The 16146-nt window shown below is 40.1% G+C and overlaps 2 protein-coding genes and 1 long non-coding RNA gene across 3 annotated transcripts in view; 2 read left to right on the forward strand and 1 right to left on the reverse strand.

Annotated features, from left to right (window-relative positions):
• The window catches only part of LOC145451148 (dynein beta chain, ciliary-like), a 346083-nt gene that overhangs the window by 7631 nt on the left and 322306 nt on the right, over positions 1-16146 (forward strand). The gene's annotated exons all lie outside the window — the stretch shown is intronic.
• On the reverse strand, positions 3053-4840 carry LOC145450923 (uncharacterized). The gene is made up of 2 exons (XR_013918642.1): positions 3797-4840; positions 3053-3302 (listed from the first exon to the last, which is right to left on the reverse strand). It is a non-coding gene; the product is annotated as an uncharacterized LOC145450923 (long non-coding RNA).
• The window catches only part of LOC145450774 (claudin-19-like), a 28779-nt gene continuing 24779 nt past the window's right edge, over positions 12147-16146 (forward strand). The window contains exon 1 of the mRNA XM_080329284.1: positions 12147-12159. The gene's annotated coding sequence lies outside the window, so the exon portion shown is untranslated. The remainder of the gene's footprint in view (positions 12160-16146) is intronic.

A 16146-nucleotide genomic window follows, 5' to 3' on the forward strand; every position in this document is an offset into this window, starting at 1 on the left:
GTCCCACAGGTCAACCAATCAATCAATCACAGGCTGCGTGATTCACAGCAACACTGGAGATACTCTGCAGCCGAGTATATATAGCTCTGATTGTACTGGCTGCGGTTTGATCACGTACAACAGGATGTTCATCTTATTAACCTAATAAATATATAGTAATTGGAAAAGTGATGGCAACAAATATGATTTTAAAAGCAAAACAGACCCAGTTGCATATAGCCACAGGTCCAATGTACCGTAATTAAACATGCCGCCAGAAACAATAAATAATATTGAATCGAGGTTGCCCTCATGTGACCGCTAGCATATCAAGGAATGATCCGCGAGGTGATGCAAATAAGTCGTAATCTAATCTCGTATCTCTGTAGATAACTAAGGTATATTTACGAAATCAGTGCGACAGTAGCTTTCAAATAAGATCAATTTTATTCAATTTGAGCGTTCAGGTCGTCAGCTATGGGATCAGCAATTATGCTGCGTTCAGATTGCTGAGCAGTAATTTCCTCCGGGCAAGCAAGCGTGACGATGGTTGTTGCGTATCTGCCCGTAGCTTAGTTATCTAAAGTGACACACACACGCAATGTACAACGCGATATACAAGACACACAATGCGATAAAATGAACAGATAGGGGGGTGCCGAACGACCAACCAGTTGGGGTCTCGCTAACTGGCATCCACCTCGACCTAGTGCCCGATGTCACATCTCTTTCTTCGATGTTATTCTTTCTACGGTGGAACTATAGATAACTAACCTACTAGTAAGGGAAACTTATGAAAATCTGTGAACTATATTGTTACCAATTAATTTCTTCGTCAATATGTTTGTTAAGGTGTGTAGTAACATGTGTTAAAATGTTGAAGTTCAACTCTTGTGGGAAACCCCCAAAAAAGCTGTTAAATTTGACAATTAAAAAAAAATTGAAAATTAAAAAAAAAAAATTATTGCCCATAAGTAACTTAGGACGGGGTTAATAATGGTTTTTCATGATTCTCACTTAATTGTTAACGCTTATATTTCACTACGGTCTCTGCTTTGTGAAAAACACCACACCCACTTTTATATTTGTTCGCAAAATAGCCTTTATTTCACGTAGCTATGTTTACTGAAGAGTTATTTCTCATGCACAATATCAGACTCAACATCATCTTGACTGCAATTTTTGCATTTAAGGGCTTTACACACTCCACAGGCCGAAATGCACGTGACCTCATTCTTCTTGCAGCTGCATATCCGGTTGTCGCAATCTTTATGACAATTAGGCTACAGCCTGTGAACTGTAATAGCTCATCAGGAGCCATGGGTTCCAGTGTTCGAATTGGTCCATATCCATGCACGCCTATTGTTCATCCGTAATCGCTGGGGTTCGGAGACGTGTTCTGTAAAAGAATCCAATCCCGGGTCTGCAGATACGCGCGGAGTGAACGTTGTACAGCTGCACTCTCTGTTAGAGGTAGTGTCTCTGGTTCCAACATTCCTGCCGCTGTCTTCCTTGAGAACATGTTGTATTTTTGGTGAACTGCAGCAACCATCAAGGAACACAATGACATTCAGAAAGCAACGACTCAGATACTGCACGTAGTTCAGAAAATTGTTGGCAATTCCCTGTCATGTTAGACGTTGTTCCCACGTCACCATGTACAGAAGTTATCCACCATCAATTACGAGGGTACAGCATGGAGCATTGTTGGTTAGTCAAGTCCAGTGGGGTTGCAATTGAAAATTCTCCTATGTTAGCCTTGTTCATCTTCTGTTGTTATTTTTTTCTGAAGGGAGGCGCGAAGCCACCTGAGAGAAATGATTTTTCTTGAACTCGGAATGAGTTTAATTTGTGCTGAAACTTCCAAGTTTCAACAATGGCAATAATCCTAATTAGGCCTATATTTCGATTTGAAATTCCGCCGTGCCATTCGCACACTGATATGCCAGATTTTGGAGTGATACCGAACCTTGCACCAAATGAGAAGACATCCTTGAATGAAGTGTAACTGGTAAATGCGTGTAGCTGTCAGATTTAGATTATGGTCAGGTCTGTTTGAGCTAAGCTCAAATGTGATACTAGAAGAGGTTAGGCACCAAAATCGCTAAAATGTATATGTGCTACATGCTATCATTGCACAAGGTTATGTTTAATAAAGTATTCTATTTTTTTTCTGAAGGGAGGCGCGAAGCCACCTGAGAGAAATGTTATTTTCTTGAACTCGGAATGAGTTTAATTTGTGCTGAAACTTCCAAGTTTCAACAATGGCAATAATCCTAATTAGGCCTATATTTCGATTTGAAATTCCGCCGTGCCATTCGCACACTGATATGCCAGATTTTGAGTGATACCGAACCTTGCACCAAATGAGAAGACATCCTTGAATGAAGTGTAACTGGTAAATGCGTGTAGCTGTCAGATTTAGATTATGGTCAGGTCTGTTTGAGCTAAGCTCAAATGTGATACTAGAAGAGGTTAGGCCCCAAAATCGCTAAAATGTATATGTGCTACATGCTATCATTGCACAAGGTTATGTTTAATAAAGTATTCAACTGGAATTATCTATTTTAGAAGTGTCTCAATAGCCATAATACCGCCCGTGCCACCAAACAATGCATTCGGATTGCAAACAATCTGGTTGCTCTTTTTAATATTTTTCGATATAACGATAAGGGGGGAGCGAAATATTTCACTGTCATCAAGAGGTGTGTCGGAACAACTTTGAGAACCACTGATGATGGCCTGCATGTGTGAAGCATCTTCACTGTAAAAAATAAAAACCTCGATTTACCGCGAAATGTTTGGAAGCACGGTAGCCAGACATTTCGTGGTAATCTAACATTACCGTTAGTCAATGCAAATTCAACTTACACTCGTCCGGTAATCTCACTTTACACGCCAGACTGTAATGTTACAGTCCCCTCCGGGTATATCCAATCTACATGTTCTTCTGTACATTTGAGAGCGAGACCGCCTACCTACCTACCTATATGCTGTCCCTGCAAATCAGGATACATACCAACTTGTAAATTAACGTACGTACATCCATACCTATCGCAAAGCAACCCGATGCTAAAATATCGCAAAATTTTCTTCACACTTCCAAAACGACAGTGGAACAAACTGTATATTCATTCATGATATCACGATGAAGGGGTAATCGATGGAAAAGTATTGCTGCAGGTCTAATTCTTCTTCAGGAGATATGCAGTAACACGAGTGGTCGCAAGAAAAGATGAATTAATTCCACCACCGGCGAAACTTCCAATTATTTCTTTTTCTCGTCCTCATTCCTTCTGTGTAACTAGTATCTTGCAGTTCCACTAAAAATAATTCATGAGTAAGTCGCTATATAAAGCAAAGTTCCTAACCTAGACATGACATTATAAAGACTACTAAGACAAATAGGCTAACAAAAATATAAGGTAACATGTTTTGAAGTACCGGTACTGGTACATTGTGTGATGAAGGCTCCGCCTTGTACATGATATAGCAGAGATTCATGACTTAGTTTATCTAATGTATTGAAGCAAAAGGTTCCTCACCAATTCCACTCTGGTGGCATGTGTGCCAAACAAATCCGGCAGTGGATGAAAACATCTCTATGCTATGGCCCGAAAATGACATAAACAAGCCAACAGTTTCAACTCCTCCGCGGCGGAGTATGTGGTGTCACAGGTCACTATATAAGTCGACTAGTATCCCAAAATAGAACAGAGAATGCGGAGAATGAAATATTTCAATCATGAAATCAAAGTGGTGTGCACATTGCACAGTCGCAGATATTCACGGTAACAAATACTATGTCGTACTGTACCTTTAACGATGCGTATCCCATTCAGCGTTCCTAGGAATCTTCCACGATCGCGTCCACTTTCTTCAAGCAGAACAAACTTCGCTCCACCCTTTGCTCAAATCTCAATAATGGCCAGATAACGATACGACACTCGAACGATTTCGAAATACGTCGTATTCATCCGCTGACATGCCACCAATAATATTTGCTGGCCACGTTATAATGTTTGACTTAGGTTATTTCTCTTTCATACAGAAACATTTATCATGACATATAGTTCCTTTCTTTTCCATCTAATTTCGTATAAATTGATATTTATCCCAAGTGTTGTTCACTACTTACTGTACTTACTAAACGAGACGCTCCTTGTGATGTCACAGTTGTGCGTTGGCTGTTTACTACGAATCTCAGAAAACCAGTAACGCGTAACGGTATCCTATTGTAACCTATTACATGTCGCCTTGTCCGCCATTAGCAAATGGTCAACTGAGCATGCGGTGCTGATATTTCTAGTTTCCCGAACAATATTATACATCCTAAACTGATTTTCTAACTTATCAGCCGTATCCGTAACAACGAACGTAACCAGCGAGAACGGCCGTATAGCCATATAGCCTTATAATATAATATAATGGCTATGGTGTAACTACATTAGCTACGATTGTCAGTTGTTTCTTGTACCCTACTATGTACTATACTAAAATTGGTACTAGGGCCAACAATTTCCGTACGACAGACCCCAGTTTCGCGAACGAGGTTGAATCAAGTCAAATCACCTCGAGAATGAAATATCAGTAACATTCATTTCCACGTATATATTGGCTGCAACGATTATGAAGCTAATCAATATTCCCAATTGCCTGGTAAACTGCAGTTACGAGTAACTGTCAGTAATTTTGCGAAGAAATTCTGGTAACTTGACTTACAGCTAAACTAAGGTAATATTACATATCAAAATGTAAAATTACAAGCTACGCACAGTTATTGGCTGCGACCGGTAATTCGTTGTAAAATTGACAGAGATTTCCCAGTAAATCTACCAGATTTTTTACAGTGTTGATAACAATGCAGGACAGATTCCCATTGTCGTCTACGAGTCATCCGGTTCCGATAAAGACCTTGGGCATGTCTGCCATGTTGTGGTAGCCTACTCCACCCAAAGTGCAGGTGTTCGCCCTCTTTTTGCGAATCGATTGAACGTTTCTTCAAACCTTCGCTCGTACTCCTGGTCTGGCTCCCATTTCCCCATCAGCCACCTTTTCCCTGAAGGACTTCATGTCACCACACTCATCCTCAGTTGAGGAAATTTTCATGGTATGTTGATAGATAGCTGCATCGATGAGGAGGTGATCGCGGATTGTCTTGTCAGAACATCCTCCATCCATGATGTGGCTGGCTGTTGTGCTTCCGGCATATATCAACTGGACCACATCTAGTAGCCCAGAATCTTCCATGTTGTTACCAATTGATCCAAGATAAGATTTCAATATAGGTGAAAACCACCCAACCTTGGAATGGCTGGTAAATTGGTCTGCTTCAGAGTTGTAATGACTCGGGTTATGACTCGACTCGCGTCACGATTTGGTGACTCGAGTCATTTTTTCAAATGCGTAAAATAACTCGACTCGAGTCAATTTTGGTATTGACTCGACTTGTACTGGAGTCATTGTGCATGACTCGAACCAAGTCATGTGACTCGAGACTAGGACGGCCAAGACAGGCATTTCATTGTAACATAGAAGAATAGTAAAGTTACCACATTATTGGTATTTCTTCTCTCAGCCCTGATACTTGTAAATACGGCCAGAAACTGTTAGAACTGAGGAAAATTACTATATTATAATAAAGAGCTTCTTGGAGGTACAGAACTTCAATATCCAATTGAATAGTATGTTCATGTTGAAATAGACCCGAATATTTTCGACTGACACTCGTCAGGGGTAATTCTCTACTATAGTTGATGACGATTACCCCTGACGAGTTTCAGCCGAAAATATTCGGGTTTATTTCAATATGAATATACTATTTAATTGTATATCTTATAAATATGCGAGCCATTCTATATCACTCGAGCGGAATTGAAAAAGGTGTGTTGTTGAACCGAATTGAATTGAAAACTGCACAGTGAACATAATGACTTGGACTCGGACTCGAGTCAAAATACGATGATCACTTGGACTCGGCCCTCTATACTAGCTTACTTGGACTCGGACTTGACTTGGTGGTGAATTAAAAATGACTCGACTTGACTCGAGTCAAAATTATAAAAGTGAGATTGAGTTGTGACTCGGAACCTTGTGACTTAGTCACTAGCCTGGTCTATGCTTTTTATTATATATATTTAGCCGGAAGATAGACGGTCACTATAGCGACCCAGCGCGCCATGTGTAGTGTGTAGCTGTGCACTCTTTAAGATTGGTGAAGATGGTTTTGAGGTCATTGGGGTGTCCTTCAATAACCGGAAGGAACTCGATCTCTGTGTGCATTTTGCATCATTAGCATTGATTCTCTTCATCCAGATATTCCAGTTGGAATGTTGAAGCTCAGGATCGTTGGCTTTATAATAATTAACCCACACCGCTGCTCATAGTGTGTTACCTGGATAGATGAGAGGCTGAACCAAGCCGATCCATAAGCCAAAGATCAGAAATAATAGTGAAACAGCAATGAACTATGCAGTAACCATCGACAATGAACTCACACAAGGCCGTGCTGTGTTCATAGTCGCTTTTTTACTTCGGTACAATTGCGTGCATCTTACAGAATGGAATGATACACAAAATACCGTTTTAGTCCATGCTGCATGGCTTAGAACTGTATTTGAGGAATTACTGTACTGATTTAGATCCTATGTACGTGTGTTTTATCCAGTAATACAGTATACAGAATTTCTTGAATCGTTCGGTATCGAATTACTGAACGGTGTACTTCTGACGGTATAACTATGCCATTAGTGCCATATATTTTCCACAAAACAGTCTGTAGTAAAATGTAAATATAAAAAAATCAATTGAGAATCATGAAAAACCATTATTAAACCCATCTTTAGTTACTTATAGGCGATAAAGAATTTTTTTTAATTTTTTTTTTAATTTTCATTTTTTCAAATTTCTCAGATTTAACAGCTTTTTTTCTGGGTTTCCCACAAGAGTTGAACTTCAACATTTTAACACATGTTATAAGAGACCTTGACAGACATATTGGTGAAGAAATTGTTTGGTAACAATATAGTCCACAGATTTGTGAGAAATTCCATAAAATGCCCTTACTATACGGATAGATGCGCAACACGCGATTCACGGTCGAGTGATGCGACCGATGGCAGATTTGTTGTCGCTTCATAGCATGAAACGGCAACGTAATTGCTAATCCCATATAGATGACAACCCGAGCGCTCAAATTAAATAAAGTTGATCTTATTGGAAAGCTACAATCGCGCTGATTCTGATAATATACATTAAATTTTCATCAATGCAATATAACCCCCTCGAAATACCCTTCAAAGTCTGAAAATCAGCATTGTTCTAAACCAGGGGTGGGCAATTATTTTTCTCCGCGGGCCAAATGAGAAGTAGAAAATACGTTGGCGGGCCGAGTGAAAATTTTTGCTACATGCTGCAGCGTATTTTAATTTTATTTCTAAATTACGTAATTCATAAATGTGTGAATATGTTGAATTAGGCAATCACAATCAGAAACTGGTGGTTAATTAAAAAATATCTATTTGCCGTCATCACTGCAAACAATGTTTAACATGATAATGATACATATTCAACTCTCTTTAAACCCGTATCTACGTTCTACTATTAAAACACTAAAACAGTGGTTCTCAAACTTTTTTAGGCACGCCCCCTTAATGACAGTGAAAAATTTTTCGCGCCCCTCATCATGACAGCACAAAATATTAAAAAGAGCAACCAGAATGCTAGCAATTCGAACGGATAGTTTGATGGCATGGAAGGTGATGACTGTTGATGGGAGAATTCTGAAATATCAAAGCCGGACAATAGACAGAGCAATATCTATGAGCTGGGGGTAAATCGCGCGAAGAGCGAAAAACTTTTTCATTTAACCCCGGTTTCACGCCCCTTCAGATGCTTTCACGCCCCCGGTTCGAGAACCACTGCTCTGAAATGTATAGTAGACCTACAAAGCTTATTGTCTTGGTCGCTGCCTTTCGAGCAGTGTGCAGCTTAAATAGCCATGATGTTGAGCGAATATTGCATTTTTTTTCTGAAATTCTCCTTCCCTTAACCGAGTGTTTGTCTTCGTGTGACCTACTTTAATTAAAATCCTAATTCTCGGTGACATGCTCGGCACAAACTAAAATGTGTAGCCTATACCCCTGAGTCCAGTATAGGCCTACAAATATTTAGTGCTTTAAACCTTCTTTGAATTTCAGCTTTCAGCTTCCTTTTTTCATCCTTTATGGGTGACATGCGTCATAAAGTAATCGCGAGCACTGATTGACTTGTTTTACGGATTAGGGATTTTAAAACGTATCAACAATTTGAAAGACAGGTCGTAGAATGAGTAATGCGACAATGGCAACAAATAAGGTTTGAACTAAACTATAACTGGACATAATGATTTCTTGTGGCATTAATTGCTATACTCATATTTTGCTACATTGACTTTATTTTGAATATGGATCACGTATGCGAGACACGTAGGTAGCGTAATAGTGGCGTATTAATTAACAGGCTTCGAAGCAAACGAATTTCCTGTCCAGTTGATACAGCTTATGGTTTTAGTCTACGCATCAACATTCAAAAAGCAAGTTTTATGTTTTGAATTCCAAGCATCCTCTCGCGGGCCGTACAGGATAGCTCCGCCGGTCGCATTTGGCCCGCGGGCCACTCTTTGCCCAGGTCTGTTCTAAACAATCGCAACGACGCAGCACAATGGCTATCCGACAGTCGTCCAGCATGTCCGCATTCAAGTCGAAATAGAAGCAATTTCTTCTAAATGAAAACTAGCCAGTCTTCAGGATTACCGGACCACGACCTAACATCGACCTCGCCCTCCGCCACATGCCACCTCATTCTCTGCATTACTTTTCATTTAGTGTGCATGCCTCTTATTTACTTCGCCTAGGCTAAGGTGGGTGTCTGATCTTAAAGGCTACTCCAAGTTGTTTCGACACCTTCCAATCTTTTCATGTATCGCAGTCTTGTGATGTTTTGAAACGATGAAAATATTAATAAACCTGATTGATTGATTGATTGATTGATTGATTGATTGACCATAACAACGGTCCTTGCGTGGTTGCGATTGTTCAGAACAATGCCGATTTTCAGACTTTGAGGGTATTTCGGGGTGTTCCATTGCCCTGATCAGATTTTAATGTATATTATCAGAATCAGCGCGACTGTAGCTTTCCAATGAGATCAACTTTATTGAATTTGAGCGTTCGGGTCGTCATCTATGGGATTAGCAATTACGTTGTCGTTACATGCTATGAAGCGACAACAAATCTGCCGTCGGTCGCATTACTCGACCGTGAATCACGTGTTGCGCATCTATCCGAATTCCGCAGGTTAGTTATCTATAGTGGAACTATCGAATATTCGAGTGGAATTAAATTATTCGTGGTCTTTTGAAAAATGATTCACTCATAATCGCTATATTTAGCTGTTCAAAACATCACAATATGATGCTTAATGAACATTGAACATATACGAGTCGATTTGGTTGAGATTTAGCAGGGTTATATGGCAGGCCGTGTTATTTTTGGCAATTTTGGCATCGCCATGAATTCATGTTTATAGACTCGAATTAGCCATCTAAATTGCTTCAGTTAATTTGGTCTTTCTTATGAAACGGAAGTCACAAAACATGCAGTATCCACACTCTGCCATCAAACAGCAAGATTTAAATCCAAATTGAAAACGATGTTGGAGACCAAATCTATCCGATAAAAAACCGAGTGCTTCTACAACATCTAATCTCAATAGTCGATTCAATATGCGTACAACATTACCGGCATTCACACAGGTCACTTCACAATACTTACAATAGGCTAACAATTCAAAAATGTTTCTGATACGTTTGGCTAGCAGCCGTCACTAGTACTACCCAACCAATAACCCATCCGGCAATGAAAAACTAGGAAATGACTGCATGCATATATGTATGTATGGTGCGTATAGATCTGGAGGCCTTTTGCACAGGCAGTGTTATTTTTTGCATATGCCATAAGTACAAAAAATAGCTTCTTTTTGGCATTTCGAAATTTTTATTTTTGGCAGTTTTGGCATTTGGTTCCAGAAATGCCAAAAATAACACGGCCTGGGCTTATATGGGGAGTCGCACATACTTCTATCCATCCCCACTCCAGCAGAAATTGGCGAATATTGACAACGAATCACGACTCTGGATGTTTCAAAGAACCGATTCCGGTTCATAATCCCGACTCTCGCAAAATCGGAATTGGGACCACAACATACTACTTCCTGGGTGGCTCTGATTTGAAGACTGTCATACCGAACCTCCCGTCTACCTGGCATGTCGCATTTCACCGTGTTGTATTTCTGTTGTGTGTGATGTTGATTTGAAATGTGGACGAATAAAGATTCTCTCCCTGTCTCTCTCTCTAAAGCAGGGTTGCCAAACACATGTCCCGCGGGCCACAGTCGGCCCGCCTGATGATTTCATCCGGCCCTTGAAACAATTCTGGGTAGATTGAAAAAAAGCGTATCCAGCATATTTCTAACAAATGTTTAGATTTTTAGTAGGGAAAAGGCTACTTCCATTAAGTGCTCCCTCAAGACAGCAAATGTCGAGCGTGTTCATTGTTCATAGGCCACATTTTATAACCATCCGACAGTGTCACAGAGGTATTGTAGTTTCACTCTCTATACTAGGGGTCACCAACTTTTTTGCAACCTAGAGCTACTTTTTGGGTACTGATTGAAGCGACGGGCTATCATTCACTCCCGCCATTTACCCGTACCAGACTGAATTTCCGATTTGATATTCAAACCACTGGGCAGGAATCACAGTGCGATAAGACTTCTAAGAGTCTTTGAAATCAAAACATCTCATTTTAACTTGCTAACCACTAAGATTTTTTAAGAAATCATGAATTATTTCGCACCATGTTTGTATAAATTATACAACAACAGTCACCTCAAATTTTAAAATAAATCATATTAAAATCTTGGTTGCTTTCACACCTTATTTAGGGTCCACTTGCAACGTAATAATTTATTTATCACACGAGCTTTTGGAGCTCCGCTCCTTCGTCAGGTGCTAAAGTGAAAATAACACAAAACGATTCTGAATTCAAACATATACGCATATTGTGACATCACAGAGAAGATAACTTTCAGGTCCGAAAAGTGTGTACCTTTATGACGTCATAGACATTAAAACCGAAATTGTAATTTGAAACGACTATAGCAAGATTTGGCACTGAAAAAGAGGTTGGATAGCGTATATACAGTGATTAAATGCATATGCACCGAATTTCTCAACTGCAGCTTCGCATGGTGTAATGTGACATGCACCCCCGATCTATATGAAGCACTTGATGAAACGTATTAAATCGGTCGATGATTTTTTGTTCGGTGGTCTTGCGCAGGGCTGAGTCCGCGATGTTCCCGACCAACACGTTGACAATCATATCATTTTCCGAGTATCCTGCCGAAGAAAAGTGCTCACCGACAGGCTTCGATCTGTTTTGTTTGGAAATGTCATGTCGATGACCATTTATTCTCGTATGGAGTGGTTGGACAGTTTCCCCAATGTACCAGTGTACCACGCACCATCACATTCCTTTCGGCAACGAATTAAACATATAACGTTATCGGATTTGCAAGTGTACTGGCCGTTGGTCCTGTGATTAGTTTGTCATGTCATACTTGGACATGTGACACTTGTCATGTCACACTTTGGACTGGACATCATGTTATCTGTTTTTATATCAGTCAATGGGAAAACTGACATTGCATGCTATCAACTAGTGCGCTGTACTCTGATATGTAACTTGACGCTGCAACTCTGAGTGAGTGTTCCAGATGTGCATTAGTGAGGCGTGTTCTGTGTTTGTTTTTGATGATGAAGCTCATGTCCGAAAAGGCTGATTCACAACGATAAGTTGAACCAAACACGCTTGCAACCATCATAGCTGCTGCGCATAAACCACTGTACTTTTCCGTGTCAACAAGGCACCAAAAGTTTGCTCCAGCCTGGTGGGCATTGAGGTGGAGGTCATTTTGCAGTGTTACAAGTAGGGATGGTGTGAACGTGAGGTTCACGTTCGTGTTCTGTGTGTGAACCTCGGAAATTTAGAGGTTCGCGTTCACAACAGGACCTTGGTAGGTTCTGCACTGTGAACCTTTTTGGTAAATTGTAATTTGCACTTAATTATAAGATCTTTGGTTCAAGTTTATTGCATTTCAACTGTGGGTCACTCTATGCATGGCGCTGGCAGCATAAAAAAATCAACACTAAACAAGCATGCACCATGACAACCTTAAAAGTTTTACTTGCATTTTTGTTACCAAAATTTTCTCGAAATATCCAGCTTTCCGTTTGTGAATAATTAGTGACTCTCTGCTGTGAGCTTGACCCGCAATCACATAACATCACGAGCGATATACGTAGTCAGCGAATGATGCCTATTAAACCAATCAATGACATTGATATCGTTTTCTGATGTAAAAAATCGAGCGGGCGTATGGGGTCAATCTCGACTTCATATCTTTACTGTATCATTAAAACCAAATCCGTGCGATTAAGGTGCTGGCTACTGCTATATAACTTGTTGTCTATGGTATCGGTAGCGAGTATAAAAACCGTTTTACACTCTGCTCAATATCAATGTAGCAATACTCAGATTCCGAACACATTGTCCGGTCTGGCTAAGACCATTAAGGCGTAAGCTTATATTTCCTGGTAAGTCCTTGTCGAAATTGTTGGCAAAACGACGAATGTATTGATTTTATCCTTTGATCCTTTGATAACCGCGGTTGATACATTTAGCGACGTTTAAAACGCCAATATGTACTTCAGGAATGCGACATTATGTGGCCCGAGTCTTCGCTAGGTATCGTGTACAATAATATAGGCTATCACTTCATTGAAAGATAGGGTTGGAATTAGCAATATGACGTCACGAGGTTCACGTTCGTGTTCACACAGAACCTTTCAAAAAGGTTCGCGTTCACATTAAGTGCAAATTACAATTTACCAAAAAGGTTCACAGTGCAGAACCTACCAAGGTTCTGTTGTGAACGCGAACCTCTAAATTTCCGAGGTTCACACACAGAACACGAACGTGAACCTCACGTTCACACCATCCCTAGTGGTTATTGATATATCGAAGGCAAAATCTTGCGCTTATTTAATTTGTGTTTGGCAATGACAGTAACAATAGCCTATACTTACCACGACGATATCAAAACCATAGGATTAGGCTACACCGCCCAAATGCTCTGATATCAGATCAATCATCAGTAGATTTTAAAATAGTCTACATAAAGTTGTTGCTTGCCATAGGTCCACTAGTTGCAATATTATAACCCGACAGTTTTACGATGTCATGATGCATCCTCTCGCATGATGTCTATACCTCGTTAATTAAAAAAATTCTGCCCGGCACAAAAACAATTCTATTCAAATATTTGAAAATGTGATTTTTTTTCCGTGTCAAGCGTTAATAGTACAATAGTAAATAACATTTCCACGATGTTTGTGGAATGCCTGTCTGCAAGTTCCCGTCAAATAAAGCCATTAAATATCTCTATCATTGATGCTGCGGCCCGTGGCGTCATCAAAACTAGGAAATTGGCCCGCGAGCACATTTGAGTTTGAGACCTCTGACGTAGAGCTACTATAACGGAACCTCCGCCATTTCAAGAAGACCGTGGATGGCATCCCGTCATGTCGGCTACGCAGTGCGCCGTATCCTACGTGTTCGATATCTTGTGATTGTATAACATGTTGGTATATGATCGATTGTATTTGAGGATATTTTATATGATCATTTCAAGTGTTTATACATATGTATTGTCATTTGTAAGTCTCATGTTAGTGTGTTTTGAACAAGAATAGCTAAATCAATCAATCAATATATTTAAAAGCACTCTGGTAATAATCTGACGAATATTGGTAAATGCTGCTATTCGATATATTTTAGAACAGGCTCGCGGGCTTCTCATCTGGTCCTCGCGGACTACCTGGGGGCCGCGGGCACTGCGTTGGTGACCCCTGCTCTATGCTCACCATTAGGAACCAATCGGTGACACCGAAAGGTTGAAACCCAATTTCGAGATGGCAAATATTGCACACTGAATCCAGAGTTTTATTAAGAAAAAATCACCGATAAGTAGTGCCAGTACAAACACGCTAGCCTATTTGCAGGTTATACGAAGAATAGAATAGTCAAGCACAGACTTGGACAACTAGAAAATTTTCAGCTTTTCCCAATTAGATTAGAATTAGATTACTGGCATTTCGCTCTAATTTAGTGAAAGTCTGGTCACGCAGAAGTATAATTCAAATATTCGTGATCGCAGTGCTGTATCACTTCTGATTGGAAAAGTTCCCGGCCTCCAAAGAACCCCGCGTATAACTATTTCACGATAATATGAACCAAATTCAAACATCCGCGTTTACGGTTAAATCTCTTGTATTCCACGTAACGCATACGCAAGGCCAATGATATATATACCATTATGTATAATGTATAATTGTATATATATCATTGCGCAAGGCTAAAGCCAGATTACGACAAAAACAAAGCGAGCATAAAAATATACCTACTTATATCGTCGTTAGAGACACCGTTTTAGCCGTTTATAACCAATCATCGTTGCTAGAATAGAATATCCTTAATATAGTATAATGCTTCATAATAAATTATGCAAGTGAAAAACAAGGTCATGGATTTCGAGGTAACATTATGGAATCAGTTGATTGGTGCGGCCCGCGAGCGACCTGAAGGTTTGAATTAGGCCCACGACGAAAGTTGAGTTTGACACCCCCGTACTAAAGGTTACAGAGGGGAAATTAAGGTAATGCGACTCCGACGGTCCACTCTTCTTAAATTACGTCAGCAATCCGACTCTATATTTCCAACTTCTTCATATTGAAGTTGGCACAGCTTCTGACTGTGACAGTGTGTGACGATTAAGACTTCGAGCGATTTCGCAGCCTTGCTATTAATCAAACAGCCGCCTTCGCAGGCAACAAGCCTCGTACTTCGCTGCTAGGTTTATTGTCAATTTTTATAAGTCATGATCAGGGAAATATAAAACTAGAGAAATAGAATTGTACATAACCCTGGGATGGATAGTTGAATAGATGAATAGGTTTATAATAATGAGAAGTACAGAAATAATCACAAGTTCTTGAGTAATAATGCCATGCACGAGGCCTGCGAAAATTTGATAACTCGATAACGAAGTCTGGTATTACTAATAGAACTGCTCCGTCTACTGTATAGCGTCTGCTTTTGGATTAGTACTAATTAGGCCTACTACTTACATTCACTACGGTGCTTTCATCATAAGTTGGGTCGGGCTTGGGCCAACAGTTTCACCGTTTTCTGTTTTGATTAACGGGAACGGGAACACGTTTTATATGGTGCGTAAGCGGCAAGTAAAGACTTGATGTGAAACTGTCTGAAATGAAACATAGCTGGGGCTCGTTAAACATTATGCGCGGGCACGTCACCGTGACCTATACCTACGTATTAGCCGCAAAACAAAATTATGTGACGTGTGACATAAGTCAACATTCATATAGTCCTTCCGAGTCGGACAGAGAAACTTCTACGGAGCAAGATACTTCCAGAATTCAGTGACCCGGGCCAATATCAGATATTCGTATGCAATTGCATATGGCCAATGCCCATAAACAACGCAAGGAGAATCTATCTGAAGTTCTGAAAACGACGCAGTTATAATCCGTGCATACGATTCTTCAATTCAATTCATCAGTCGTCAACTCACATGACACGAAACACGGTCCACGCATATTCTATACAGCGTTTTGGCAGACTCTGAATGTGAACGACGTTAACGTAGAATACAAACTCAATTCAAACATGGTTTGGGATGCACGCGAGTGCAAAAGTTGCAATTGCAACTATATTGCGCGTTGAACAATACAAAATGAGATTATGCAGCAGATTAAATAAAAGAGTAATTCGCATTTGTCGTTTTACGGGTTCCTCACAATTGATTCGTTGGACAAACTCCAAGAGAGGCCTCGACCCAAGAGATAACTCGACGATATTTTCTTTTGCCCATGGAACTAATGTTTATGTAAAGAGTGCAAACGCATTTGTAATTTAGTCAATGTGTCCAATATCGCATCGACGAGAATTTTTCGTGTGACCAAAACATGTTGTTATAATGCCG

This window comes from Botryllus schlosseri, chromosome 11 (assembly GCF_051294905.1).
Source record: "Botryllus schlosseri isolate E-star chromosome 11, Bs_hap1, whole genome shotgun sequence".
NCBI classification, from domain to species: domain Eukaryota; kingdom Metazoa; phylum Chordata; class Ascidiacea; order Stolidobranchia; family Styelidae; genus Botryllus; species Botryllus schlosseri.